The 26,504-nt window shown below is 60.2% G+C and overlaps 1 protein-coding gene across 2 annotated transcripts in view; it reads left to right on the top strand.

Moving 5' to 3' along the window:
- Positions 1-10,451: 10,451 nt before the first annotated feature.
- Positions 10,452-26,504, top strand: part of FIGNL2 (fidgetin like 2) — a 28,880-nt gene continuing 12,827 nt past the window's right edge. The window contains exon 1 of one of the 2 annotated variants that reach the window (XM_041736636.1): positions 10,452-10,628. The gene's annotated coding sequence lies outside the window, so the exon portion shown is untranslated. Of the gene's footprint in view, positions 10,745-26,504 lie in introns of both variants that reach the window. The other variant, XM_041736634.1, reaches the window with a different exon arrangement.

The raw sequence follows: 26,504 nt of genomic DNA, 5'->3' as shown, positions 1-26,504 counted from the left end.
CTCTTCTTCCTTAGTAACAAAGATACAAATTCCTTACTTATTCCTTAACAAATCTGTCACTTCCTTAGTAACGAAAAATAACAAATCTTATTTAGGAGGACAAAGTGCCCAGCTGAAAAAAATATTTCTAGCTTTTCTTGCAGCTCGATGTGGCCATGTGACCAATTTCGGACCAATAAGACATAAGTAGAAATGTCCTGCGGGACATCTGAGACGGTTGCCTAAAGGCGGTGACACTGCTGAGGAACGACCTTCCGTTCTTCTGCTTTTGCCCCTTCTGACCTACGATGTGGCTGGCACGCCAGCAGCCCTTTGGGAACACGGGGCAAATCTGAGCGTGGAATCACACGAGATGGGTGGCACCTGAGTTCCTGGGGACGCCGAAACTGTGGCGCTAGCACAATAGCACTGCCTATCTTCAGACTTCTTTTATGAGAAAGAATAAATGTCAACCTTGTTTATTTTTTTTAAAGATTTATTCATTTATTGAAGAGAGAGAGAACAGGGGTGGGAGAGAAAGACTCTCAGACTCCCTGCTGAGCATGGAGCCCAACGAGGGGCTCGAGCTCACCTTCCTGAGACCATGACCTGAGCTGAAATCAAGAGCCAAATGCTTAACCTACTGAGCCACCCAGGCGCCCACCTTGGTCCTGTTTAAATCACTCTGCGTTGCGCTGACATCTGCAACCGAACCTACTCCTGACCAAGCACGGGCGGTAACAATTTCAGGTCAACGAGGCGAGAGGGGAGATCTTCTGGATGTCTCTGAGAAAGTTTCTTTGCTCTTAAAAAGAGACACCCAAGGGTAATAGTTGGGCCCACATGGGATGATCGGAGGAGCTGTAATCGGCCACTCTGTGGTTTGAGGGGACCCGTCCGGGGACACAGCACACATGCTGAAGGTGTTGCGTGTGCACATGGAAAGGACCTGGCTCCCCGAAGAAGGTGTCGGGTCTCTGGATGAATCAACTCTGCAGCCGCCATTTCCCACTGTTATGTAAAATATCGTATTTGATCAATTCTAAAGCGCACACTTGGCCACGTTTTAACATTTCTGAAACCATTTATATGTCTTACAATCAATAGCCCCGCAACCTGCTTTCGGCCAGACAGCAGTTGTGCTTGGCAACCCTTCCAGCACATGTGCAAACTGTGGTGACTTTCTTGGTGTCCTGAGGGGACAATGACCACCCTATGATGTTTCAGTCCATGAACCACGCAAGGCCTCTTGAGTACTGAGTGATGACCTAGGAACTCTTATTGGCTGCCTGACAAGATCATTGGCCAGCAATAAATACTTCCACAATGGATGGGCTGGGAAGGAGATCCCAGGGGGTGATAGTATGTGTGGGAGTCAAGTTGCAAAACGGCCCCCAAGGGTCCTCCCCTCCTGCAGGCCACACTCTTGTCTAGCCTCTCCCTGCGTTGTTCTGGGTGGATCTTTACGACCAGTAGCACAGGGCAGGAATCATGCTACATCTCCTCTGATACTGGGTTGTTAAAGACCCTGACTTCTGTCTTGAATGCTTGATTGTGCTCTCGCGTGGATCCTTTGTTGTGAGGGAGGCCAGCTGCCCTGTGGCGAAGTCAGGCAGCCTGTGGAGAGGCCTCCGTGGTGAAGAACTGAGGTATCCAGCCAAAGCTCAGGTGGGAGCTCAGGTCTGCCAATAGTCAGGTGAGTGAGCTTAGAGGTAGACTCTCCAGCCTCCCGTGATTGCAACCCCCCCCCCCCCCAACAGCTTGGGTGCTCCCTCAGGAGAGACCCAGCCAGAACCTGCCGCTAAACTGCTCTCTCGGGTTCCTGGCCTATAGCCCCTCTAAGATGATAAATGCTTGTTACTTCAGGCTGCTAAGATTTCGGGTAATTTTTTTTGACACAGCAAAGAGATAATTAAATCAGCAGAGCAGTTTTGAAGAAATGCTGTATCACCAATACTTGCAATGGCCCAGATGATGAATCTATGTGGAAAAACACAGACACGGGTAGCTCAAAGATGAAAAGTGATTCCAAGAATCAGATTCCAAATGTGAGGACATTTAAAGAAAACCTTAACCAATGTATTTCACCCCTGTTTTCCTTGTTATGTATGTGCAAGAGTGATTTATGCAAAAAAACCCCACATATATATATAGTATACATACTTCCGGGGCGACTGGGTGGTTCAGTTGTTAAGCATCTGCCTTTGGCTCAGGTCATGATCCTGGAGTCCCAAGATCCCATGATCCTGGAGTCCCAAGATCCCAAGCAGGAGCCGGCTTCTCCTCTGCTCCCCCCACCATACCCCCGACTCGGGTTCTCTCTCTTGCTCACTTTCTCAAATAAATAAATAAGTAGGGATCCCTGGGTGGCGCAGCAGTTTGGTGCCTGCCTTTGGCCCAGGGCGCGATCCTGGAGACCCGGGATCGAGTCCCACGTCGGGCTCCCGGTGCATGGAGCCTGCTTCTCCCTCTGCCTGTGTCTCTGTCTCTCTCTCTCTCTCTCTCTCTCTGTGACTATCATGGATGATAAAAAATTGAAAAGAAAAAAAAAAAAAAGTCAAGTAGTTATTTAAAAAAAAATAAATAAATAAATAAGTAAATAAATAAGTAAGTAAATAAATAAATCTTTAAAAATCTATATATAGTTTCATGGAAGTCTAAAAGAGCTTCCTACATAAATATAAAATTCCAAAGTGATAAGAAATCCTTGTGTTAGTTCAGTCGGCCGTGTTTTTCCTTCCAACCGGTCCATAAAGCAACAGTGCTTGTTAGCATCAGTGGTGTCTAAACGGGATGAGATCCGCTCATGCATTTTCCTTATTGTATGAGCCGTCGTGAGGGGGGTTTTCTGGTACTTGAAGCAGAGGATCTGAATTGGATGGAGGCCGAGCAGGGTTGGTGGCAAACTGCTTACAAGTATGTATAGGACACCCCTGTTGTTTACTGTGTAAGTGTGTTAGTCCTGAACCTCGAATGGGTTATTAAGGGCCTGGAATCCAGCGTCACCGTGGCACCTGGCAGCTGCTGGCTACATCGGAAATGTCTGCATTTCCCAAATGAAAATGAAGAAATATGATCTGATACAGGAGTTCTCTTATATTTAAAATTTTGTCTGCCCCCCAAAGCCTTTACAGTTTTACAGTTTTAGGGCTCATATAAGGGGACACGGAGGGGCACCTGGGTGGCTCAGGAGTTCAGTGTCCGCCTTTAGCTTGGGGCGTGGACCCGGGGTGTCGGGATCGAATTCCACGTCGGCTCCCTGCATGGAGCCTGCTTCTCCCTCTGCCTGTGTCTCTGCCTCTCTCTCTTTCTATGTCTCTCATGAATAAATAAATAAAATCTTAAAAAAAAAAAAAAAAAAAACGGTGGTGGTGGGGGAGACATGGAAAAATGAAGTAGCCAGAGGGCTACTTCCTTGGGACAACCTCACCTTCCAGAGGTGTGGCCGATTGCTGGGCAAATGTCCTGAGGCCCAAATCTAGCCTGGACGTGAGATCTAGACTGGCTTGGGGATCCAGCTGGTGGTAGAATTGCGCCTGAATGGTGATCCCTGCCCTTGGACAGGCCAGCCGCTGGTGTCAGGAGCCTCTTCCCCTCCTTCCTCAGTCACCCCTGTGGGCCCTGGTCACAGGTGGGAAAGGCCGAGGCCCGGGTGTTCGGTTCACCGGGATCTGAACTCAGGCAGTGCGGCTCCAAAGCCAGCGCTCCCCTTAGCCAGGCCTTATGGATCTGTGGGGCGCCTTATGGATGTGTGGGGCGGTGGGCCACCAGCGAAGCCCAAGCCCCTGACTTCACAGTGGAGGAAGCAGGGGCTGCAGAGAGAGGGGATGTGCCCAGGATCCGCTGGGGGGTGGGGGGAGGGAGGGGCAGCCCCCCTGCAGGCCCAGAGGCCCCGCCCCCATGCAAAGGGCCCCTTCTTTTTCTGGGCACCGGTACAACTCGTTGGGGAGGGGAGGCTGGAGGAGGCGTTGGGCAAACCACCGGCCTTCTTCATTCCCTGGATTCCCGAGACGGCCATTGTCCGGGGAAGGAATGTAAGTCCCGCAGCCCCGAGGGGCGGGCCCCCTTCTGGGCCGCAGACAAGCCTGCTTTGTGCTCTCCACCCGGGGCCCCTCCGGCCGTCACCAGCCAGGCCTTCTGAGCATTTTTCAGGGCTTCCAGTCCGGGTCACTGAGGAATGAAGCTGCCAGGAAAGGCACGGGCCTTGTGAGGTGCACTGAAGGGCCAGTCTGGGAGGGCTGCCTGGAGGAGGTGTGAGAGCACCACCCAGAGGCCTGGGCTAGGGGCTCCTCAAAGTTAAACATATGCATTCCCAGCTTCCCATTAGTGGGAGTTTATCCTAATCAGACGTGCACAATGGTGGGTGCTACAGGCCTGTTTATTTGGCTTTTATTGATGAAAAACAATCTGAAAACAAAAGAAACTTGTTAAATCAATTCTTGCATGTTCACATGATGGAATATTAAGCTGTCATTAAAAATTTTATGTTATAGGGGCACCTGGCTGGCTCAATTGGTGGAATGGGTGTCTTGGGGTTGTTTCAGCTCCACATTGGGCAAAGGGATTACTTCAAGGGGTGCTGGGTGGGTCAGCTAGTTAAGTGTCTGCCTTTGGCTCAGGTCATGATCCCAGGACACTGGGATCAAGCCCCGCAAGGGGAACCCTGCTCATCGAGGAACTTGCTTATCCCCCTCCCTCTGCTCCTCCTCCTGTTTGTGTGTGCTCTCTCTCTCTCTCTCTCAAATAAATAAAAAACAAAATCTTTATTTTTTGAAAATATTCTTTAAAAAAATATTTATTTATTTATTCATGAGAGACAGAGAGAGGCCGGGACACAGGCAGAGGGAGAAGCAGGCTCCATGCAGGGAGCCCAGTGTGGGACTTGATCCCAAGACCCCGGGATCATGACCTGAGCCGAAGGCAGACACTCAACCACTGAGCTACCCAGGCGTCCCTAAGAAATAAAATCTTAAAAAAATATATTTTAAAAAAGTTATGTGGGATATATATGTATTTATAGTCAGGAACAGACATTCAAAATGTTTGTCTATTAAAAAAAGTAGATAACAAAATAGTGTAGAGATCTCTCTCTATATATACTGATCTCTAGAATAATATTTGGACTACTCCAGAGGCTTGCCAGTGGTTATCTCTGGGTTCTAGGATTCAGGTGTTTTATGTATGTATTTATGTATGTATTCATGATTTTATTTATTTATTCCTGAGAGACAGAGAGAGAGGCAGAGACCCAGGCAGAGGGAGAAGCAGGCTCCCTGCGGGGAGCTCGATGCGGGACTCGATCCCAGGACCCCGGGGTCACGCCCTGAGCCCAAGGCAGACGCTCAACCACTGAGCCACCCAGGTGCCCCTTAAGGGTATTTGATTTTTAAAAAATGTTGTGCTTATCCATATGTTCCGATTTTTGTAAAAAGGTGTTTTATTTGGGTAGCAGAAGTGTGTGTGTGTGTGCGCACGTGCACGAGTGTGAGTGTGTACCATGACTGCCCACCAGAGAAGTTTCTCCAGCTTGGCTCCTGCCCTCTGGGGAGGCAGAGGGGCTGTTGAGGCCTCAGCCTGAGCCCGAGCACCAGACAGCCCCGGTGAGCCTCCGGGGACAGCCCTGCTCCCTTGGCCCTGCCCGGGCGCTCCCCCAAGCATCTTCTCTGAGTCCCACCACAACCTCTCAGGTCGCATCATCCTGCTTTTACAGGGGAGGGGCCGTCTCCGGAGGGAAGGTTAGGAGCGACCCCCAAGGGCAGCCGCAGGGAAGTGGGGAGCTGGGATTCAAACCCAAGTCTCTGCTCTCCAGTCACGTGGCCCCACTGCCCCCCACTCCTGTCCGGCGAGTGCGTCTGTCCGGCCCTGTCCTCAGGTCAGGCTGTGTAGGGAGCACTGGGGGGCTATTCAATCTCTATTCCCAGAACTTAGCAGATGGGCCATCGGCACGTGCTGTTGAGAAGGAACAGACAGGAAACCCGGGGCCCTGGCGAAGCAGGTCACCCGCACACCTGTTCTTTGCCACCTGAGTCTTTTTCTACTTGTGTTCTCTCTATTTATTTCCCTTTTGTTCTTTAACATCAGCAGGGCCTTTTGGACAATGGGCGACAGCAAGAGTTGTCGTGGGAACGGCTCTGTGTCTGGATCTGAACCAAAACTCTGAAAAGGCAGGAACACTCCCACTCCCCACCACACACACGCAAGGACCCGGAGGGGCCGCCCTGGAGGCCCAAGGCACAGAGAAGTGGCCCTTGGTCAGCTCTCCGCCCTGCCTGGGGGGCAGGCTTCCATCCAGGGCCAGTGCTGGGCAAGGAGGGGGTGCCACACACCGAGCCAGCTAAGCACACACCGTCCCAGACCCCAGACCCAGAGAGGTGGAGGGCTCAAGGGTGGGTGGCAAGCCAATCAGGGAAGGCATCCTGGAGGAGAGAACTGGGAGGCTGGTTTGGCGAGGGGAGGGGTCCAGGGTCCAGGGAGAAAGGCAGGGACGGGCCTGGGCAGTTGGGCGCTGCATGATTTAAGTACAACCAGATGTGCAGGGAGTCTCCTGTCAGGCCCAGCCCCAGGGAGGGCAGAGTGGGGGTGGGGAGACCTCTGAGCCACTTGGATTTGCACTTCCCCATTCTGCCCTGGGTTTGTAAGCTTTAGGGACAGGAGAAGCCCCGTGGGGTTCCAGAGGAGCTGGCATGTGAGCCAGTGAGGCCGTCAGGCTTAGATGTAGTCTCTTGCCTTTAGACAGGGTAAAGGAGGGGGAGGGCTCCTCTAGGAAGCAGGGCATTGGGCTCTAACACCTGGAACGGAGGAAAAAGGATTAGGAGAGCCCTGGGGTAGGAGCTATCCGCTCTGCTGCCGGTGGGGGATGGGTAGGGAAGCTTTACAGAAGGAGGCGTATCTGAGTTGGGTTCTGAAGGATGAATAGGAGCTCCCAGACAGAATGGGGGGGGGATGCTCCAGGGAGAGAAGTTCAGGTATTAAATTGGTGAGGGTGCTTAATGAGAGGGTCTGTGGGGCTGTATTATAAAGGTACATGAGGGAGATGACTGTTCATTTTGGGGTGCTGGCCCGAAGGCCGTGCTGCACGTTAGGGGGTGGGAGGGGGGGTGTGCTTCTGCTCACAGACCGAGTGATAGAACCAGGTGTGTGGTGAGGATTTAGAAGTGGGCACCAGAGTCCCGAGGAGTTGGGCCCCTAAGGGGGATGAGGGGACTGATGGCCAGCCCCAGCCCCTCTTCCCAAGTCCTGTGTGGTCTGTGTCTGCCCTGAAGAAGGACACTTTTTCTCATTCTCATGGAGGCCCTTAAGAGCCGCTGGCTTGGGGCCCCTGGCTGGCTCGGTCGGTAGAGCGTGCCACTCTTGATCTCAGGGTCATGAGTTCGAGCCCCACATTGGGGGTAGAGATTTCTAAAGAAAGAAAAAAACCCCCACAGAGCTGCTGGCTGGGTGGGAGGTTGGACCAGGACAGCCTGTAGCTCAGGGGCAGCAAAGACGGGACAAGCACACAAACCGTGAGAGAGTGAGGGGCTTGAGCAGGGTTGGGAGGCACTGGGAGCTGGGCTTTAGGGGCCAAAGAGCCAGCAAGAGAAGAGCGAGGGCCCCCATTAGTGGGGGGAGCAGCCTGAGCCCCGGGGAGTGGGCAGCGCAGGAGAGCGGGGTGTGGTGTCTGGGCGCACCCCAATCCCTCAGCCCCAGGACGCATTTCCTTCCTTTCCTGCTTCTTAATGACTCCTGAGCCGCCATCCCGAGGACCACAAAGAGAGCTCTCCCCGCCCTTTCCTCTTCCTCTCTTCTTCCTCCTTCCTCCCTCCCACCCCCATCCTTCCCCGGGGCCCTTTTCTTTCCTTCCTCCTCACCCCACCTGCTCCTCCCTCCCGCCCTCCCTCCCGTCCTGTCCTCCACATCTTTCTTCCCTCTCACTCTCCTCTCTCTCTTTGAAACTCTTAATGCTGGTTCTCCCGGGCCAGCTGTGGGAGTTTTGTTCATGTTTTCAGAAAGGCCTCGTTGCAAGGCTTTGGACCAGGATGATCACACACTCACCCCCCCCCCCCATGCACACACTTCCACACCCAGCACCCCCACACCCCCAAAGGTAGCACTTGCCCTCCCTGGGAGCGGGTCGGGGGTGGGATTCTCCACCCTGGATGTGATACAAGCAAGAGGATTAGGAAAGATGGATGGAGGGCCCTCTGCAGAAGCCATCATCACCACTGTTATTATCCAATCCACCACCGGGCACTTGACCCGGCCCTGAGCTGACCGCAGGGCCAGCCTGAGTCCTGTCTGCAGCAGCGGGGCTCTCGGGCACAGACCCCTTGTTAGGGACAGCCGGGAGAGGGGTGAGCAGCGAGTCCTCAGAACAGACCCCCAGCGCCCTGCCCAGGCGGGCAGAGGGAGAGACATGATGAAGGGCCATTTGCTAGGATTGAGTATTTGTCAGCCCGGGAGGCTGGATGATGTATTAACAGGACTTTAATGAGCTCGGGAGGGGAGCCACACTTCATTGCCTGAGCACTGGCGCAGGATGGGGGGGGGCAGAGGGGTGAAGAGGCCAGCCGCACCCCCACTGATAACTAACCCCCTTCATGGGACCCAAGCTAGTTTGCCCATCAGACATAACTCAGCACCTCCAAGATGCAGAGCCTTCCCTCCTGGAGGCGGGCGAAGGCCTTCTCACCATGCTGGGGCCGTCCTACTCTTACTGGGACGGCCTTCCTGAGAGGTCTAACCTTGTCCTTCCTGCCAGCACTGGAGGGTCCTGGGGGATGAGCGCGAACCGGGCCCTTGCTCCAGGGGAGCACATTATCAGCTCTGTCCTCCAGCCTCACTCCTGTCATCCACCCCCACCCCGGAGCCTGGTGGAGAATGGGCCCCAGTGACACCCAGCCACGACGCCCTGCCAATGCCAGGCTTGCCTCCTGGGCACTAGTCCTGCAGGTTGAGATCACTTAGTTCCTGTGGATATTGGCTTCTCTTTTAGCTCTTGCCTCTGAGCCTTGGGGAGCAGAATAGGTGGAGTGGAAAGAGGACAGCGGCTTCTAGATCCAGTTTTGTTGTGTGACCCCAAGGGATATCACTTCTCCAGGCCTCAGATCCCCCATCAGTAAGGAAACACCCAACCAGTTCCTTCCACCTCCGCTATCCGGGCATGGTCCCTTCAGCAAAGGAGTTTCAGCTCTCCTGGGGGAGCGGCTGTGGCTCCCTTTATCCTGCCTTTCTGGTTCTGAAGCCAGGGCCGCCCTAGCATAGCGAGCCGTGACACATTTGTCCTTTGTGCCGGGCTGTGGTCCTGGGGGTTGTGAAGCGGAGAGGAAGGGAGGATTCTGGGGTACTCTTGGTGAGTTTCAGAACCTGCTTGGGTGCCAGTCTGGCCTCCACAGGTGGGGCACTCTGGGTACTCAGCATGTCCTCCGAGACATGCACCTGGACCCTCCAACCCAAGCTCAGCCCCACCTCCTACAACCTCCTGGGGCAGGGGGGTTCTGCTGGGGGCAGCTTGCCCTGCCGGCTTCCTTTCCCAGTTGGATCATTGCCGAAGCCACCAGCCTGGGTGTCTGGTAGGATTCTGTGTACCCTTGGGCTGGGACCTCCATGGGGACGGGATGTGCCTTTGAGAGCTCTCAGGTGGCTCCGGTGTCTGTCCCAACGCTTGGCACAGCCTGGGCGCTCAATGTCTGTGGAGCGAATGCACCGATCAACGAAGGCCCGCGGCTACCTGCGCGCCCCGCAGGTCTGGAATTCACCCTCGGCCGCCTGCCACCGCTGGTCCTGCTTGGCCCCACGTGAGTGTGGCCTTCTCCGGGAAGCCCTCCGGGAAGCCCCTTTCAGAACTCACCCCACCCTCCGCCGCCCGAGTCCAGGGCTTAACCACGGCCACTGGCCATTCTGAGTGGCATCAGTCCAGGGAGGTGGCCTTGCCCCGCTGTGTGTCCCACCCTCTGAGTCTCCGCAGCAGTAGGGGAGAGGGGGCGCAGTTCACCTGGGGCGCGGGGGGGGCGGAGGGCGGAAGGGTGAGGGCAAGAGTCACAAGGCTTCGGCCAAGGGGCCCAGGCTCTGCAGGGCGAGGGTCCAGGGCGGCAGGGGACGGGCCGACCGCCCTCCCCTTTGGCCTTCGACCCAGGAAGCCTCCCCCACCAGCGGCCCCTCCAGCCCGGCCTCCCCCTCGGCGAGCGCTCCCCCCTCCCCCCAACGTCCCGCCCGACGGCCGCGGGGAGGCCCGGGCGCGCCGGAGAGTGGCGCAAGGACACGGTCCGCACCAAGGGTCATTTGCTCTTTTCTCCCCCTCTGAGGCTAATTTATTTTAGAGCTACGGGAGGGAGGGGGCGGGGCCGAGGCGGGAGGTGGAGGGGAGGGGCGGGCGAGCCCAGGGGAGGTGGGGGCGGGGCGGGGGCGAGGTGGGGGAGGCGGGGACGGAGCCCCGGGTGGAGAGGGCCGGGGAAGGGGCGGGAGGCGGGGGAGGGGAGGGGCCGTGGGGAGGGAGGAGCAGGGAAAGGGGAGGGAGCAAGGGCCTGCGAGGGAGGGCGCTGGGGCGGGGGCGGGGGTGGGGGTCCTGCCTGCGGGGGGAGCCGGGGCGGCCCCTCGTCCGGCCACCCCCACTGCCCAGTCCCGCTCCCGGCCGCGGCGGCCGCAGCAGCCGCAGCAGCAGCGGCTCCAGGATGGTGAGCGCCGCTGCCCCCCGGCCCCGGCCCGTCGCCCCCGGCCCGCGCCCCGGCCCCGGGGCGGGACGCCCCCGCAGGCCGCGCACACTCACCTAGGACCCGGCCGGGATGCCGAGGTACGGGGCGGGCGCGGGGGCGCGGGCGGGCCGGGGTCAGGGGTGGTGACCGCCCGGCCGGGGGTCCGGAGCTTTGTCCGCGGGCGCGGGGCAGTGCGCGGCCCGGGGAGGGCGGGGGCCGCGGGGCGCGGGTCGGAGGGCAAGGCCGGCCGGAGCCCGGGCGGGTGCGTGGGAGCCGAGGCCACCTCCGGGGGGGGGGGCGCAGACAAGGGGAGCTCGCCCGGGTGCACCCCGGGTGCGCAGGCTGCGGCTGGAGCGCGCCGGCTCTGGGGGAGCCCGGGGCGGGGGCGGGGGCGCGGGCCCGGATCTGCGGGTTCGGGTCCCCGGAGGCTCCCGTGTCCGGGCCCGAGGGCCGGCCCGCAGGCCCCTCCCACTCCGTCAGGTCTTTGTCCGGCGGCCCCTGTGTGTGGGCGGGGGCGGGGGCGGGGGCGGGGGTGGGGTGGGGGCTGGGTTCCCGGCCCGGAGATTCCCCAGCATCGTGCCGGGGCAGTGACAGGGGCTGAGGCCACCTCGGGCGCGCGCCCCGCAGGCCCGTCCCCTTCCTTTCTCCCCCCGGCGGGGGCCGCGGAGCCGCATCCCGGGGAGCACTTACCTTCGCCCGTGGGCTCCGCGCGGCACGGGGGACCCCGAGCTCCCGCCCTCCGCGGGGCGGCCCTGGAACTTGCCGCTCCCAGAGCCCTCGAGGTCCGCGCGGGGCTTCCCTGGCCGGGAACCCGCCTGCGGGGGGCGCTCCGCGGAGGGGAGGGGTGCGCGCAGAGGGCGCTGGGCGAGCGGGGCCGCGGCCCTGCCCGGCCCTGCCCGGCCCTGCCCTGCCCCCGCGCCCGCCCCCGCGCCCCCGCGCCCCCGCGCCCCGCGCCCGCGCGCCCGGGGCGGGGAGGCCGGGACGGGTCCGCGGGGCCGGAGCGAGCGGCCTGCAGCCTGCGCCCAGCGGCGGCCGGAGCGCGGGGGCGGGCGGACGGGTGGGTGGGCCGTTAAAGGGACGGTCACTAAATCAGGATTAGGCCGTGGGGCTGTCAGGCTGCCTGGCCCTGTCTCCATGGAGACCTAATTTGGAGGAGAATAGAGGACGGAAGAATGTTTGCGTCGCGGTCCGCCCGGGCTGCGGCGGGGCGCCGGGCTCGGGTTCCAAGCCCACCCCGGCTCCCGCGGGGGGCGGGCGGGGGGCGCCTCTCGCTTCCCGGGGGCCCAGGGCTTGCGAGCGGGTGTCCGGAGCGCGCCGGCTGGGGCCACGGTCCGGAGCCCCCGAGGTGCCCCGGGAGCCCCCGACCCTCCGGAGTCCGGCCTGAGCCCTCCGCACCCCGCTGGGGACGGCCGCGCTGAGGTTCCCCGGAGCCCCGGGCCGGGAGCAGGCGCCGTTCTCCGCTGAGCCCCGGCCCCGGAGGACCCTCTCGCGGGGCAGCCCGGTGCGGCGGCGCTGCCGGGACCCAGCCGCGGTGCGCGGACCCCGCGGGGGCGGGGCTGCGGGCGGGGGCGTGGCCGCGGCAGGAGGGGCGTGGCCTCGGGCGGGGGCGGGGCTCCGCTTCCCGGGGTGGGCGAGGAGGGGGCGGGGCTCCGCTTCCCGGGGGCGGGGCTTCGCTTCCCGGGGTGGGCGAGGAGGGGGCGGGGCTTGCCGGCGGGCTGCCGGGACGCGGTGACAGGCCTCGTAAATCCCCCTTCCCCATATTTAACACCATTTCATTTATTTCCACTTGAATCCATCGGTGTCCGCAGCAGCAGGCCCGGGGGGGCGGCCGTCGCCCAGGCCGTAACACCTCGTGGGGGAAGGTCCCTTGCGCCGGGGGCTGGGGGAGCGCCGCCGTGTGGGGCGGGGATGCTGCTGCTGCTGAGCCCCGTAACCTGAATTCCTTAGGGGGCCTCCACCTCCCCGGGAGGAGAAGCGGAGGCCGGGGCGGGGGGCGGGGAGGAGCGCGGCCTCGGGCCCTGCGGGAGTCAGAGTGGGCTGGGCTGAGCATCCCCTGGGTGGGCGGCGGGGGAGCAGGGCTGTTCCCAGAGCCCTTTGCTGCCCGCCTGCATCCCAGGCCACAGCTTTACACGGAGCGGGGCTCCCTTCCCCTCCCCTGCCCGGGCTGCAGCTTTATTGCCGAGATCTCAGACTCTCCACGCAATTTCACGCCTCTCTGCCTTTGCTCCTGCTGTTCCCTCAGCCAAAGGCCTTCCCATTGTCCCTCTTTCCACAACCTCCTCATTCTTCAAGGCCCAACTCAGATGCCATGCTTCCTCCCCAGACCCCCCCCCCCCCCCCCCCGCCCCAGCCCCCAGCTCTTGCACTTGCTCCTCCGCCCTGGTCTCCTAGCCTGGCACCTGTGCCTCCCTTCAGCCTTTGTGGCTGGGTCCACACCAGGTGTTGCCTCCTGGAGGGCAGGGATGGAGCGTGTGCTTCCCTGCACCCTGCCCGCACTGGGCCTGGCACAGAGCTTGGCACCTCGCGGGTGCCCCACGAATATTTAATGGGGAATACAAGGGGTTTTGTAAGGGCGGCCTGCAAAGCACGGAACCTGGCCGCTTGCAGGCAAACAGAGCTGCACTCCTGCGGAGGTGGAGGACCCTGGGTGGGTCTCCTCCTCCTCCTCCTCATTGCTGACCCTCCCCCAGCCCCAAGTTGGGAAGGACTTTGCCCACAGACCAGCATTCTTTCCCTGCCATTATCATCCTGTTAAACAGAGAGGCCAGTCAGGATCCATATGGATCACATTAACAATTGCTTATTATCTGGGCCACGCCAGCCCCCACTCTCCAGCCCCGGCTCCTGGGGCGGTGGTTGTTGGACCCTTAGGAGCTCAGCCTCCCTGTGTCCCCTCCCCCCCCAACTGGTCAGCCGGGAAGGGCAGGGGACAGGCTGGTCTCCCTCACCCTCCCTGTGTCTTCTCGCAGAACTCGGCTTCTTCTTGACTTGGCCGGCACTTAAGGACTCCTTTCCCCACTTTAATGAAAACCAGGCTCCTCCGCAGAAGTGTGGCTCAGGAAGGTTCCAGGGCTGCTGCAGGGAGAGGTGGACCTAAGGTCCGGGTGCACCTGTGGCCATGACTGACGGCCCCACCTTCCAGTGGACAGAAGCTCTGGGCAGGGGCGAGCCACCCTCGGCTGACCACGGGTGTCTTGGTGTCCTCGGCCAACCCAGCCTTGGTGGGTCCTGCTCCCAGGAGAGACTTTGCAAGGCACTGGGTCTCGAGCCTTCTGCCACAGTCAAAGGAGCAAGGAGCCTGAGAGTTTCCTGGGGCTGCCGCTGAGAAGGCCTTGAAGGCCCCAGAGAGGTTTCTGTTTAAATGCATCTAGCCACCAGGGCGGGAGGGGTCTTGAGGAGTGCCCACAACTTCTGATTTACAGGCCCCTCGGCGGGACTGATGAAGCCTTTCCCTGAACAGTGCACTTCCAGCGATTGACCGTGGTCTTTGCATTCTGCCTTTGAGGGTTTTGGGGCCCCATGAAGCCCATGGGGACCCCACATCGAGAAGTCCTCTCCCTAGTCCCGGTCCCCTCTGATGTGCAAAGAGCTGAGGCGGGCTGGTAGTCCAGGACTCCTGACCTCTTTGCTCCGTGCTGTCTCCGTGGCCTTATTCCTGGCAGGGGGACAGCATGAGCCAAGGGACCAGGGGTGGCCGTTGAGGTGCTGGGCCAGCCTTCAACTGGGAGGGCTTCTCACTGCCTGTGTTGGGCTAAGGGCTGGTCTTCGTCTCGGAGTGCGTGGCCTGGAGAGACGATGTTCAGAAATTTTTTGTTTATTTTAGAGTCTACTTGTCCCCAGGAACAAAGTTGAGCGGCAAGAAAGTCGAGCTCTTTTCTGTGCATTTTCATTAGTATCTTGAATCATCGTTAATACTTAAGTGGTGCACATTAAACACTCTCGATCTCACCTGTGAAGTGGGCCTAAGAACGGTGCCCTCACAAGTGTGATCGTGAGGATTAACTGAGGCAGTGGCCAGGAGCTGGGAGCCCCGCGAGTTCCGGTCTTGAACGACTGTGTGCTGTGAGGGGGTCAGACGTGCAGGTGACAGGGCTCAGGGTCGTAATTGCTTTTGAGGCTGGCAGTTCCCCGCTTGGCCCAGCCAAGGAGAAGGACTACATGGGAGCTACCCAGGTGCCTTGCTCCCTTTTCCTTTTCTACTGAGTCGTGGGCAGTGTCAGACCTTGCAGTTCATCCTGGGGACTGGAGGTGGGGCAGCTTCTCAGGGAATGGGGGAACTGAGCTGTGGTCACAGGCCAGCCTCCCTGGCTCCATAGGGCTGTGACCCCAACCCCATTTTATTTTATTAATTTTTAATTTAAAATAATTTTAAAAAAGATTTTATTTATTTATTTATTTTAAGATGTTATTTGTTTATTCATGATAGACATAGAAAGAGAGAGAGGGAGAGAGGCAGAGACCCAGGCAGAAGGAGAAGCAGGCTCCATGCCGGGAGCCTGACATGGGACTCGATCCCGGGGCTCCAGGATCATGACCTGGGCCAAAGGCAGGCACTAAACCGCTGAGCCACCCAGGGATCCCCTAAAGATTTTATTTATTTGAGAGAGAGAGAGAGCAGGAGTAGGGGTGGAGACAGAGGGAAAGGGACAAGCAGACTCCCCGCAGAGCAGGGAGCCTGATGTGAGGCTGGATCCCGGGACCCTGAGATCATGACCTGAGCCTAAGGCAGATAATAAACCAACTGAGCCACCCAGGTGCCCCAATTTTTAATTTAAAAAATTTTGGGCGGGATCCCTGGGTGGCTCAGCAGTTTAGCACCTACCTTTGGCCCAGGGCCTGATCCTGGAGTCCTGGGATCAAGTCCTGCATCGGGCTCCCTGCATGGAGCCTGCTTCTCCCTCTGCCTGTGTCTCTGCCTCTCTCTCTCTGTATCTCTCATGAATAAGTAAATAAAATCTTTAAAAAAGATTTTTTTTAAAGTAAGCTCTATGCCCAACGCGGGGCTGGAACTCACAACCCCAAGATCAAGACTGAGCCAGCCAGGGGCCCCATTTTATGATGACCAATCGTGGCCGTCATTCTGGGGCCAAGCCCTGGGCTGCAATGACCCCCTGCTGCCATTAATTAGGTATAATTACTCTGGACAGATCACCCTGTTTGGGTCTCAATTCCTCATCTGTAAAATGGGGATAAGAACACTAGTGAGTTTATAGGTGACAGGCCCTGGTTTTAAATAGTGTGTCCCTTTGTCTTTGAGGTACTGCCTACTCCTGGTGACCCGCTCGGTAACTCAGAACCCAGGGACTGGAGAACCACCTCCCGTGTAGAGGGGAGCAGGAGAAAAGAGGGCGTGTGTGTGAACATCCTGGGCTTGGGAGGTGGCAAGAGGAGAGCCAGCCAGGAATCTGGGAGGTGGAAGGTACCTTCCTTCGCCTCCGCTCGCTGCCCAGGCAGACCCAGGCCGCCTGGTCCCCAGCCCCGAGCTGGGATTAATCGGGGATGGAGAGGGAGATGCGAGGACAAGGCCGCATTTTACCCTTGCTGACTCTGTGCTGAGCACCTGCCATGTCTCGGGGTTCTGGGGGTGCGTCAGCAAGGCTCTGGAAGGGGCCCTGAGACTCCCTGCACACTCACAGGCACCTCTGTGCCCGGCCCGGAGCGGGGGCACGTCTCCCTCAACAACCGTCAGCTTCCCTCGTGGCCAGGGAGGACCAGAGCACGTCCCCAGCCCTGGCATTGTTTCTGTGCCACGAGCACCTGGCGTGGGGCACGGCCCTGCTCCTGGCACCCTTGGCACGGCCCTGCGCCGGGCCCGGAAATGTCCAGGTAGCTCTTCATCCAACATCCCTGATTTTCTGGTGTGGTCCTACCTTCAGTGAGCCTACAGGACAGTTGGGCACCCGAGAGGAGGCCGAGGGACAGGGCGTGCTTTCCGGACCGCTTTCCTCGTATTTCCTGTGTGGACCAGAGCCAGTGACAGTGGCGTGGCCTCCTCGGGGCTGTGGAGAGGACGGACGCGGGGAGGGGACCAGTTCCCCGACGGCAGGGCCCTGCATCAGCCGCGGAGTCCCAAGGGGGCTGAGCTTCCCTGGGGGCGGCTGTTCGCAGGTGACAGACGCCCCAGCTCCGCAGAGCCCCCCGCGGCTGACTGGCCTGTGTGGCTCTTGGATGCTCCAGACTCGGGGGCCATTTGTTCTTCCTTCTAGGCCGGTGGGGGGAGAAAGCTGGTGGGATTCAGGTTCTGCTGAAGAAAGATGAGCGACACTGGCCACCCGCTGCCCGGCCCCGGCCCCCCAGCAAGCATCGTGGGGCCCGCGCCCAGTCTCCCCGCCCCTCCTGGGCCGAGGGGCCTCTGGAAGCGCTGGTCACGCGCCACCTCCTCCCCAGCGCTGCCCGCGGCTCGCCTTAATGGCCTGGCCGTACTCCTCCTCCCCCGTCGCCGTGTCCTGTGTGGGGTGGCCATTCTTGGTCACATCTGCCATGTGGGGCCCTCTTCAGGCCGGAGACCGATCGATCGATTGATCGATCGATGGATTTTATTTATTTGAGAGGGAGCAGCAGGTGCTTCAGACGCCCCGCTGAGCAGGGAGCCCGGGGCGGGGCCCGATCCCAGGACCGAGATCACGATCCCAGGACCCGAGATCACGATCCACCGGAGCTGAAGGCAGACGCTTCGCCTGCTGAGCCCCGGGCGCCCTCCCCCCCCCCCCCCCCGCCCCGCTGGAGTTTTAGGGCCTGAGCCCCTTGTTGGAGGAGATGGAGGCGCCTCCAGGGAGTGGGGTGCAGCCGGGGGATGGGGCCGGGACGGCCAGCGACCCTCCTGGGGACTTGGGCTTGCAGTGGCTGTCACACCTGCGAAGGGGTCTGCCCGGGGACCCCGGGGAGGAGGGAAGGGCCCTGCAGCCCACCTGGCTTGTCCCCTCGGCGCCTGTTCAGAGGTGGCCACTGGTGGCGGGTTCGTCTTCTGAGGGTGGGGAGTGGGGTGGCTCAGCCGGGCTGCTCCGTGGGCCGCCGGCCTTCAGACCTTCCAGATCTGGGTCCTCTAGAGCCTCTTTCCCGAGTGGATGCTCCCCTCACTGCCCTGACTGCCTGGCCCCTCTGTCCCCCCTCGGGCACCCTGGGGACAAGGGTGGGGGTGCCCAGGCCTGCAAGGGTGCCCTTGGTCCTGGGAGCACCACTTTGGAGCATGCTAACTCTGGAGCCTGTGGCTGAGCATTGGCATGGGGGAAGGGCTGGGGCAGGGGAGGGTGATGAGGGGGCATTGGGGAAGGGCTGGGGCAGGGGAGGGTGATGAGGGGGCGGGAATCCCGTTGCCTCCATTCTCTTAGCTGTTAAATGGGAACCGTGACATTTGCTCCTGTGAGAGGCAGAGAAGCCTCCGGAGCCCGGAAGCCCCGGCGGGTGTCGCCATGCCTTAGCTTGGTGACCTGGACAGTTGGCTGCGCCTCCGTGCCGCGGGAGGGATGGCCGTGCCCGCCCTCAGGGTTGTGGCGTGTACCCAAGGGCTGACAGGTGGAAGCCTCCCGAAGGGTGCTTGTGGGCCTGCTGGGGTCCCGTCCGGAGCGGACGGACAGATGGACGGACGGACGGACGGAATTGCCACAGCGGCTTGGCCCCAGCTCCCTCTCCCCAGCTTCTCCTTGGCCTCTGTTGCTGCGGCCCCGCCAGCCTGGGGGCCCCCTGGACGGCCCTGCCCCCCTGGACGGCCCTGGCCGCTCACGCCCAGGTAGACCGGCCGGGCCGCATAGCTGGAGTGGCTGCGGCACCCCTGCACCCCCGGGGCTGCGAGGGAGGAGGAGGGGCAGGGGCAGCCCCGGGGGGCCGGGTGGGCTGCCTGGGCCTGCTTGCCCCCTGCTCAGGCCCCGCTGTCTCCCGCCTCCCTGCCATGCATGGGCCGGGTTGGGGGGGGCATATTTGGGGCGAAGGAACATAGCTGTTTGGAGGCCACAGGCCACCCAGACTGACCCCAGTCAACCTTGGATCTTAAATTGGGCTGGGGGGTGCGCTGGAGAGAAGGTTCCATCTAGTCTTCTGGGCTGGGACCCCTGGTCCATGACCCCTGAGGAGTCCATGGTAAAACTGGATTCCAGTGTTGTTGGTTCCTTTTGTAGCCCTGTGTGTGTGTTTTTTAAAGATTTTTTTTTTTATTTATTTATGATAGACACACAGAGAGAGAGAGAGAGAGGCAGAGACACAGGCAGAGGGAGAAGCAGGTCCATGCTGGGAGCCTGATGCGGGACTCGATCCCGGGACTCCAGGATCGTGCCCCGGGCCAAAGGCAGGCGCCAAACCGCTGAGCCACCCAGGGATCCCTCTCCCCGTTTTTTAAAATTTCATTTTCCTCTCCAGCTTTGTCAAGGTACGATTGACAAATAAGTAGTCCCATGTATTTTTATCTGAGGTTGAAAAAGTAGTTTTGGACCGACCACAGGTTCACTAGGCTACAAAACGGGCCTACGACGGGGTGCCCGGCTGGCTGGGTCGGTAGAGCACGCAACTCTTGATCCTGGGGTCTCGTGAGTTCCAGCCCCATGATGGGCGTAGACCTTACTTATAAAAGTTTCGTTCTTAAAAAGGGGCCTATGACTGGACACTGGTCAAGAGCCCTGACCTCAGCCTCCATCCCATCCCCACACAGGGCCCAGTCCCCAGGGAGGAGGAGCCCCAGATACAGACCCATGGGGAGATGGACCCTGGGAGGGTCTCGCTCAGCCCCGACAGCCGCCGTGCCACAGCCTCCTCCAGGGAGCCCACGCCTGATGTGCCCGAGTGTCCCCCACTGTCCCCATACTGTGGTGAGAAGCTGAGTGCCTCAGAGAGGGCTTGACTCTGGCTAGGGGAAAGCACAGGGTTCAACTGCAAATACTTGTGCTTAGGTAAATAGTCTTTAAAAAGAAGAATTATTTAGGGGCGCCTGGGTGGCTCCATCGGTTAAGTGTCTACTTTTGGCTCAAGTCACGATCTCTGAGTCCTGGGATCGAGCCCCCATATCTGTTCCCTGCTCAGCAGAGAGTTTGCTTCTCCTTCTGCCTCTGCCCCCTGCTCTTGCTCTTTCTCTCTCCCCCTGGCAAATAGATAAAATCTTTAAAAAAATAAAAAGAATTATGTAGAACAAGAACTTACTATAGAAACTTCAAAGGCCCTGCTCTTCTCACTGCTGCTGCATCAGGGAAGGTTTTCTGGGTAGTGGACTCTGGGAGGGAGAGGGCAGGGTAGGCAGGAGCGGCTGGGCTGCTGGGCTAGAGGACTGCAGTGCAAAGGCCCAGGGGCAGGGGTTTCTGAGCAGGCAGGGAATGGGGAGCCCAGTTTGATGGATGATATCAACTCTAAATAAGGCCTTCGAGGGGCAGGACACAAGTGCAGACCCCTTCTGGGGGAACCCAAGAAGGAGCCGGCGACAACAGCGTGGGAGTAGCCGTGCGGTAGAACCAGACCCGGGGAGAAGGTGTCCTGGAACCAACCAGATGGGTCAAAGGCCGGGAGGCGTGAAGGTGTATTTGCCCAGAGAATGGACCTATATGGCTGGAGGGCGAGAGGGCCTGGAATGGCAGGGCCCGAGGCTGGGAGGCAGGACACACGGGTCCACCTCTGGTGCCAGGCTAAGGGGTCTGGTGTCCCCTGTGAGGTCAGGAGAGGGTTGAGTCTGCGTTGTAGACGGAAGGACCCCTGGCAGCCATCTAGAAGAAGGGCTAAGAAGGGGACAGGGAGTCCGCACGTGGGCCCGGCCACGGTGGCCCATGTGAGCGCGTGTGTCACTTCCAGCAGCGTGGGGCCAGCTCGGGAGCAGCTAGGTGGGAGGGGGCTGGGGAGGTGGAGAGACCAGGCCTCCGGGGCTTCGAGGCTGGGCCAGTGGATTCCAGAGGGAAGGCAGAGAGGGTTTGTCCGGGCACGTGAAGTGTGGGGCCTGGTGGGCGTCCACGGGGCCTTGACTCTCCCCCTAAGAGTCTCAGGGGCTCAGGGTGAACTTGGGTCTGGCGTGGGAGGCTCTCAAGAGGGACCTGAAGAGGCATGCGACCTCCCCGGGCAGTTTGGAAGTGGCCGCTGTGGGTGCGGGTGGGGGTGCGGGTGGGGGTGCGGGTAAGAGCTGCCCAGGATACAGGTCAGGGGCCGGGCACGGGGTGGGCTGTCTGGAGGCTGCGGCTTCAGGGATGGGGGCCCGGTTCCCCCACAGCCTCCGCACACCCACCCGCAGGTCAGTGAGAGGCCGAACCTGGTGCTCGCTGGGCACGTCGTGCTTCTCTCCTCGGGGTCCCTCAGGTCCACTGGGGGACTGTTGGCCCCCGAGACCATCTCTCCCCTTCCCCTACTCTTCCTGAAACATCTAGCCAGTCCTCTTAAGAGGCAGAGGGGCGCGGGTGGCTCAGGCGGTGAAGCATCTGCCTTAGGCTCGGGTCATGACCCCGGGGTCCTGGGATCGAGCCCCGCGTGCGTCGGGCTCCCTGCTCAGCGGGGCGCCTGCTTCTCCCTCTCCTCTGCCCCTCCCTCTGCTGGTGCTCTCTCACTCTCTGTAAATAAATAAATAAAATCCATCCCCACCCAAAAAATTAGCCTGCCCTAGGGTCCTGCCCCAGCCCCCGGCCCCCTTCCGGCAAGTCTTAAAATTACCACCCTCCGGCCAGCCCAGTGCTGGAGGTGCTGGGTGGCCCCCACCCATTGCCCCTTCCCCTCACCCTTTTCACACCAGAGGAAGCAGACGTTGACGCTTGTCCCACATCTCAGAGAGGGACTCGCTCCTGCACCATCTGAGCCACAGGGGGCAGGCGGAACGGTGACCTCCAGATGGGCGCCCTGGACTCGCTATGGGGGGTGCAGAGACCCTGCCCAGGCCCGTCCCTCAGGCCGGCTTGCAGACCCGGCCTAACTGCAGCTGCTCGCGGCCCAGGGCCCCTGGGAGCAGCCCGGACGTGAGGAAGGGCCCGGAAGGCGTGCGTCGGGCTTGGAGCGGCCTGGCCAGCCGGTGGCTGCGGCTCAGAGGCACAGTGGGCACCTGGCCCCGGCCCAGCGGGCAGCGGCCTCTGGAGTCCGCCCGGCCCCCTGAGCCCCTGGGAAGCGCCTGCTGGGGTGACCGCCCTGCCTTTCCGTCCTGTCCCAGGGGCCCTGACTCCCCCAGGGAGGCCGGGGTGGGGGGAGGGTGCGGCGGGGTGGGCCTTGCTGTCCAGGGAGCTGAAGACCTGTGCTTGCTCAGGGAGGCTCGAGGGTCCTGCCCACGGGCCTTGGGCACCTGCGGAGGGCGGGCGGCTGATGGCCCCAGGCGGTTCCAGGGACCCGAAGGCTGACATTCCAGGTGGCCTTAACTAAGTGAAGCAAACAAAATTCAGGCAGGTGAAGACAAATCATGTTTATTTTTGGAGAAGGGGCAAGGGTGGCAACGAGGTTCGTTCTCCCCACTGGGTGGGTGTCTCTGGGGAGATGGGTGAGGCCTGGAGGTCTGGTACCCCCGCCCAGCGCCCTCCCAGCCTGGGGGAGGGGGGACACGAGGTGGTGGAGGGAAGGGCCCAGGGCCCCAGGACCTGCGCTGATGCTGCCCCAGCAGAAGTGGGGTGGGGGGCTGCTGGAAAGAAGGGGGTGGGGGGAGAGCTTCAGAGCTGGAAAAGTGATTAGCAGCTCTGAGGAAACCGCAGCCTCCCCGCAGCACCAGAGGAGGTGGGTACTCAGGGGGGCCGCGGGCCCAGAGGCAGGGACCTGTGGGTAGGGCAGGCCCGGCCAGACGCGCCCCTCCAGGAGCCTGGGGTGGGACTGAGTCTGCAGATAACACGTTGGGAACCTGGGTCCTGGGTCCAGCTCCGGCTCCCCAGGACCTTCTGCAGGGGCGGGGGAAGCCCAGCAGCCGCCCCAACCTCCTGGGGGAGTAGATGGGCCGTTTGATCAGTGAGTGTGCAAATTGGGATTTTATGGATCGCTTATTCACTGCTGGAGCTGGGGCCCCCAAATTCCTCTGTGCCCCAGAATGCCTAATCTACTCCTGAGCTTTCCCCTGGGAGGGAGGGAGGCGGGCTCCCCACCGGCCCCCACCCCTCCTGCTGTGTCTCCTCCCGAGGCCCCAGGCTTTGTCATTGCGGGTTGAGCGGTTCAAATGTGCTAATACACTCCCTGGGGGCCGCTGGGCAGTGGGACTTACCCTTCAGGGCTGTGATTGGTCAGTGGGACCACGGGAGGGGGGTCGTGGCAGCAGCTGGGACTGTGTGTGTGTGTGTGTGTGTGTGTGTGCATGTGCGTGTGTGCAGGCCTGTTTGAGGGGAGGGGGTTGGGGGGGTGTCCATCCTGCTCAGACCACTGGGCAGAGACAAAGGATCTTCATCCAGCCTGGGTGGAGGATTAAGCCCAGAACTAGCTACCTGGTCAGGCTGGTTGGGGAGCCCACCTGTCCCTCTTTACATCCTCTTGTTACATCTTGACATGCTGGGGACTTACTCAGCGTGTGCTGAATGGCGGGATGGATGAGTGACCACATGAGTGACTGCATTTTTAACTGGGGCTGTGTCTGCTGGAATAATCCAGCACCTACAGACTCTTAAACCTCCCCCTAAGATTCCTGAGTGTCCTCCCCCTCGCCTGAAATTTGCCGTAGCCCAGGCCCGGCTGACATAGGCCGGGCAGGAGGGACTGGCCAGGCCTCGGGGGACCCAGCTGTGACCCCCAGATTCTGTTGCCAGTTGAGAGTGCTTTCACTGTGGTCACGTTTCCTGCAGCCGGCCCCCATCTGTCCTTGGGATTTGATGAGGATGAGGATGGTAAGCGAGGGGGGGAGGGGTGTTGAGCAGCTGAGGGGGGGAGGAAGCGCAGCCCGTGGGCCAGATGACAAACTGTCCTGTCCTACCGTCCTCTCCTTTTCAGCCTGCCCCTCCTCTCCTGCCCTGAGGTTGAGGGCAGCGGGCGGGCCAGGCTGGGCTGGTGGGGAGGGGCTGGTCCAGCTAGCGCCCCTTCCTCCCGGGCCCCTGGGGACGCTGGGGACTGCGCCCTGCCTAGCTAGACAGCGTCCTAGGGATCCCAAGCAAAGGAGTCTGAGTCACAGCGAGGTTTACCTGGAGACCCTAGGAAGGGAGGCTCCACTCAAGTTCAAGAGAAAGCTTCGGAGGCCCCAGCCGTAGCGGATGCGCCCTGGCCGCAGGGGGAGCCCTGGCCGAGGTCAGAGCAGTGCTCGCCGCTGGAACTTTCTGTGATGATGGGAAAGGCCTGTGTCGGCTGCGCTGTCCCCATCCAGAGCCACTGCCGCGCGGGACCGTGGAGCGTTCCTAGTGTGGCAAGTGCTATGCAGAAACTGCACTTTTAATTTAACTTTCGTAGTACATTTTTATTTTTAATAACTGATAAATAATAATAAATGGTTTACATTTTTTTACTTATTTAATTTAATTTTATTTTTTGGTTTACATTTTTAATACCATTCATACATTTTAATGAATTTGAACTTGAAGAGCCACCTGTGGCTAGCAGTGGCGGCTTGGGCCGCGCGCTGGACTCCGAAGCCGAGCTCCGGGGCACAGGTCCCCTGCTCTCCTCCAGTCTGTCAGGCCACCACGGCCCCGGGCGGGATCCCACACGGTTAGGGAATCCTGCACCGCCCTTAAGAGGTCCTGGGACACGACGGGGCCGAACCAACAGACTGCCCAGGGTGGGAAAGGAGTGAGGCTGTACAGGGCTCGGGACTTTCAGGTGTCCTCAGAGCTTCTTTGAGGGTGTCGGTCCCAGAAGGCTTCCTGGAAGAGGGGGCCGTGGGGCCATCTGAGCTGACGGGGCATAAGCCAGGGGTGGATGGAAGAGCCCGGGTTCGGTGTCCGGGCACCATGGCCAAGACTGGGGTGGGGAGGGGGTGGCAGGAGGGGCTGAAGCGCTCCCGCCCCCCCTACTGTGACAGAATCGCTCCCCCTCCTGAGCCTCCATTTATTCTTCGGTAAAATGGGGAGAGTCGGCGTCTCGGGCAGGGGAGACGTGAGGGGGAAACCGAATGGTCGCCGTGGAAGTTCTCTGCAAACACGAGAAGGCTGGGAGAAGGGGCTGGGTTATCCCCAAGGGTGCTGGGCCCCGGACTGGCCCCGCCGGGAGACAACAGATGGTCACAGCTTGTCTGTGGCCCTGACCGCGGACACAGGCAGGGATTTCTGCACTCTCCCCTCCCCCCGGCACATACACACACACACACACACACACACACACACACACAGCCCAGATGGGGGCTGCTGGTCCAGCCCTGCTCACGCTGACCTCCTGCTGTTTGGCATTTGACATATGAGGAGTCCAGGGCCAGAGCACCCCCCACACACCTCCCATCCCAGAGAGGAGCCAGACTGGCGGGGAGGCCTCACTACCTCGAGGAAGCGGGATCCCAAGGGTCCTAATCTCTTTACCATGTGTCCGGTGGCCTTTGATGGGAATTCCAGCGCCCCTTTTGTCCTCTCCCAGAGGCCTAATAAGGGGAAGAGAGAAGGAGGAAGATTTGGGGAAAAAAAAGGCCAGGTGGGGGTCCCTGGGGGCTGGGCTGGGTGCTCAAGTCCAGCCAACTCGGGGCTGGACAGACACTGGTGTCCACAGACACAAGCTGCCCTTCCAGACACCCTTCCCCTCTCCACTCCTGAGGGGCCTCCCTGGCTCTGCCTCTTGCCACCCATCTCGCGTGGGCTCAAATGTAGTCACCCTTTTAAAACATTTGACACAGAGGCAATTTCCAGCCTCCGCTCATCTGTCGGCCCAAACATCCATCCATCCATCCATCCATCCATCCATCCATCCATCCATCCGACAGTCTGTTAACGGCTTACTGTGTGCCAGGCACGCTCCTAGGTGCTTGTGATACAACAATGAACAAAACCAGAGGGTGGAAGAGGAGGAAACAGTAACATGCAACTGATTTATTTATTTTTTTTAAGATTTTATTTAGTCATTCATGGGAGACACAGAGAGAGAGGCAGAGACACAGGCAGAGGGAGAATCAGGCTCCCTGCAGGGAGCCCGACGTGGGACTCGATCCAGGGACTCCAGGATCAGGCCCTGGGCTGAAGGCGGCGCTAAACCGCTGAGCCACCTGGGCTGCCCAACATGCGACTTTTAAACCTTTGTGTCCTGGACCTCCTGGAACTTTCTAGTAGGTACTGGACACTAGAGCAACCAGTATGGCAGATGATGATGAGTGCTACGAAGGACTACAGGTGGAGGGGGACAGCATGTGATGGAGTGACACCTAACAGAGCCCTGAGGGTGTGTGTACGGGGAGGGGGGGGCAAGGGTGTGGACCTCGTGGCCACTGTGAGGACGCTGCCTTACGTAAGTCATCTCTATACCCAATGTGGAGCTTCAACTCACCACCCTGGGACCGAGAATCCCATGTCCTACTGACTGAGCCGGCCAGGTGCCCGGGATGTTGGCTTTTTTGTTTTTTAAGATTTCATTTGTTTATTTTGGGAGAGAGGGCACGTGTGTGTGTGTGTGTGTGTGTGTGCGCGCGCACGAGGGCAGGGGGATCCTCAAGCAGACTCTCCCCTGCTCCGTGGAGCCTCGTCTGATGCAGGCTCCATCCTAGGACCCTGAGGTCGCGACCTGAGCCGAAACCAAGAGTCTGTCGCCTACCCAACTGAGCCACCCAGGCGCCCCGGTTGGCTTTTATTCTGAGAACAGAGAGGGGGAGGCAAGGGGAGGCATCCAGGTGAGGGATGGTTGCATTCAGGATAGATTTGGAGGCTGGGGTGGGGAGGGGGTCGGCGGTGACCGGAGGGCCGTGGAAGAGGCCTGGAGGGGAGGGGGTGCGCAGCCCGGTGCAGGAGTCGCAGGAAGGAGGGGTGACCGGCTGAGCTGAGGGCTGCCCACCGGTCAAGCAGGTGGCCGAGCGCGGGCGGCTGCAGGGGCGGCAGGGAAGCCTGGCTGGAG

The sequence above is a fragment of the Vulpes lagopus genome, chromosome 21, assembly GCF_018345385.1.
Source record: "Vulpes lagopus strain Blue_001 chromosome 21, ASM1834538v1, whole genome shotgun sequence".
Classification (NCBI taxonomy): domain Eukaryota; kingdom Metazoa; phylum Chordata; class Mammalia; order Carnivora; family Canidae; genus Vulpes; species Vulpes lagopus.
This window is presented reverse-complemented; position numbering and strand designations above follow the sequence as displayed.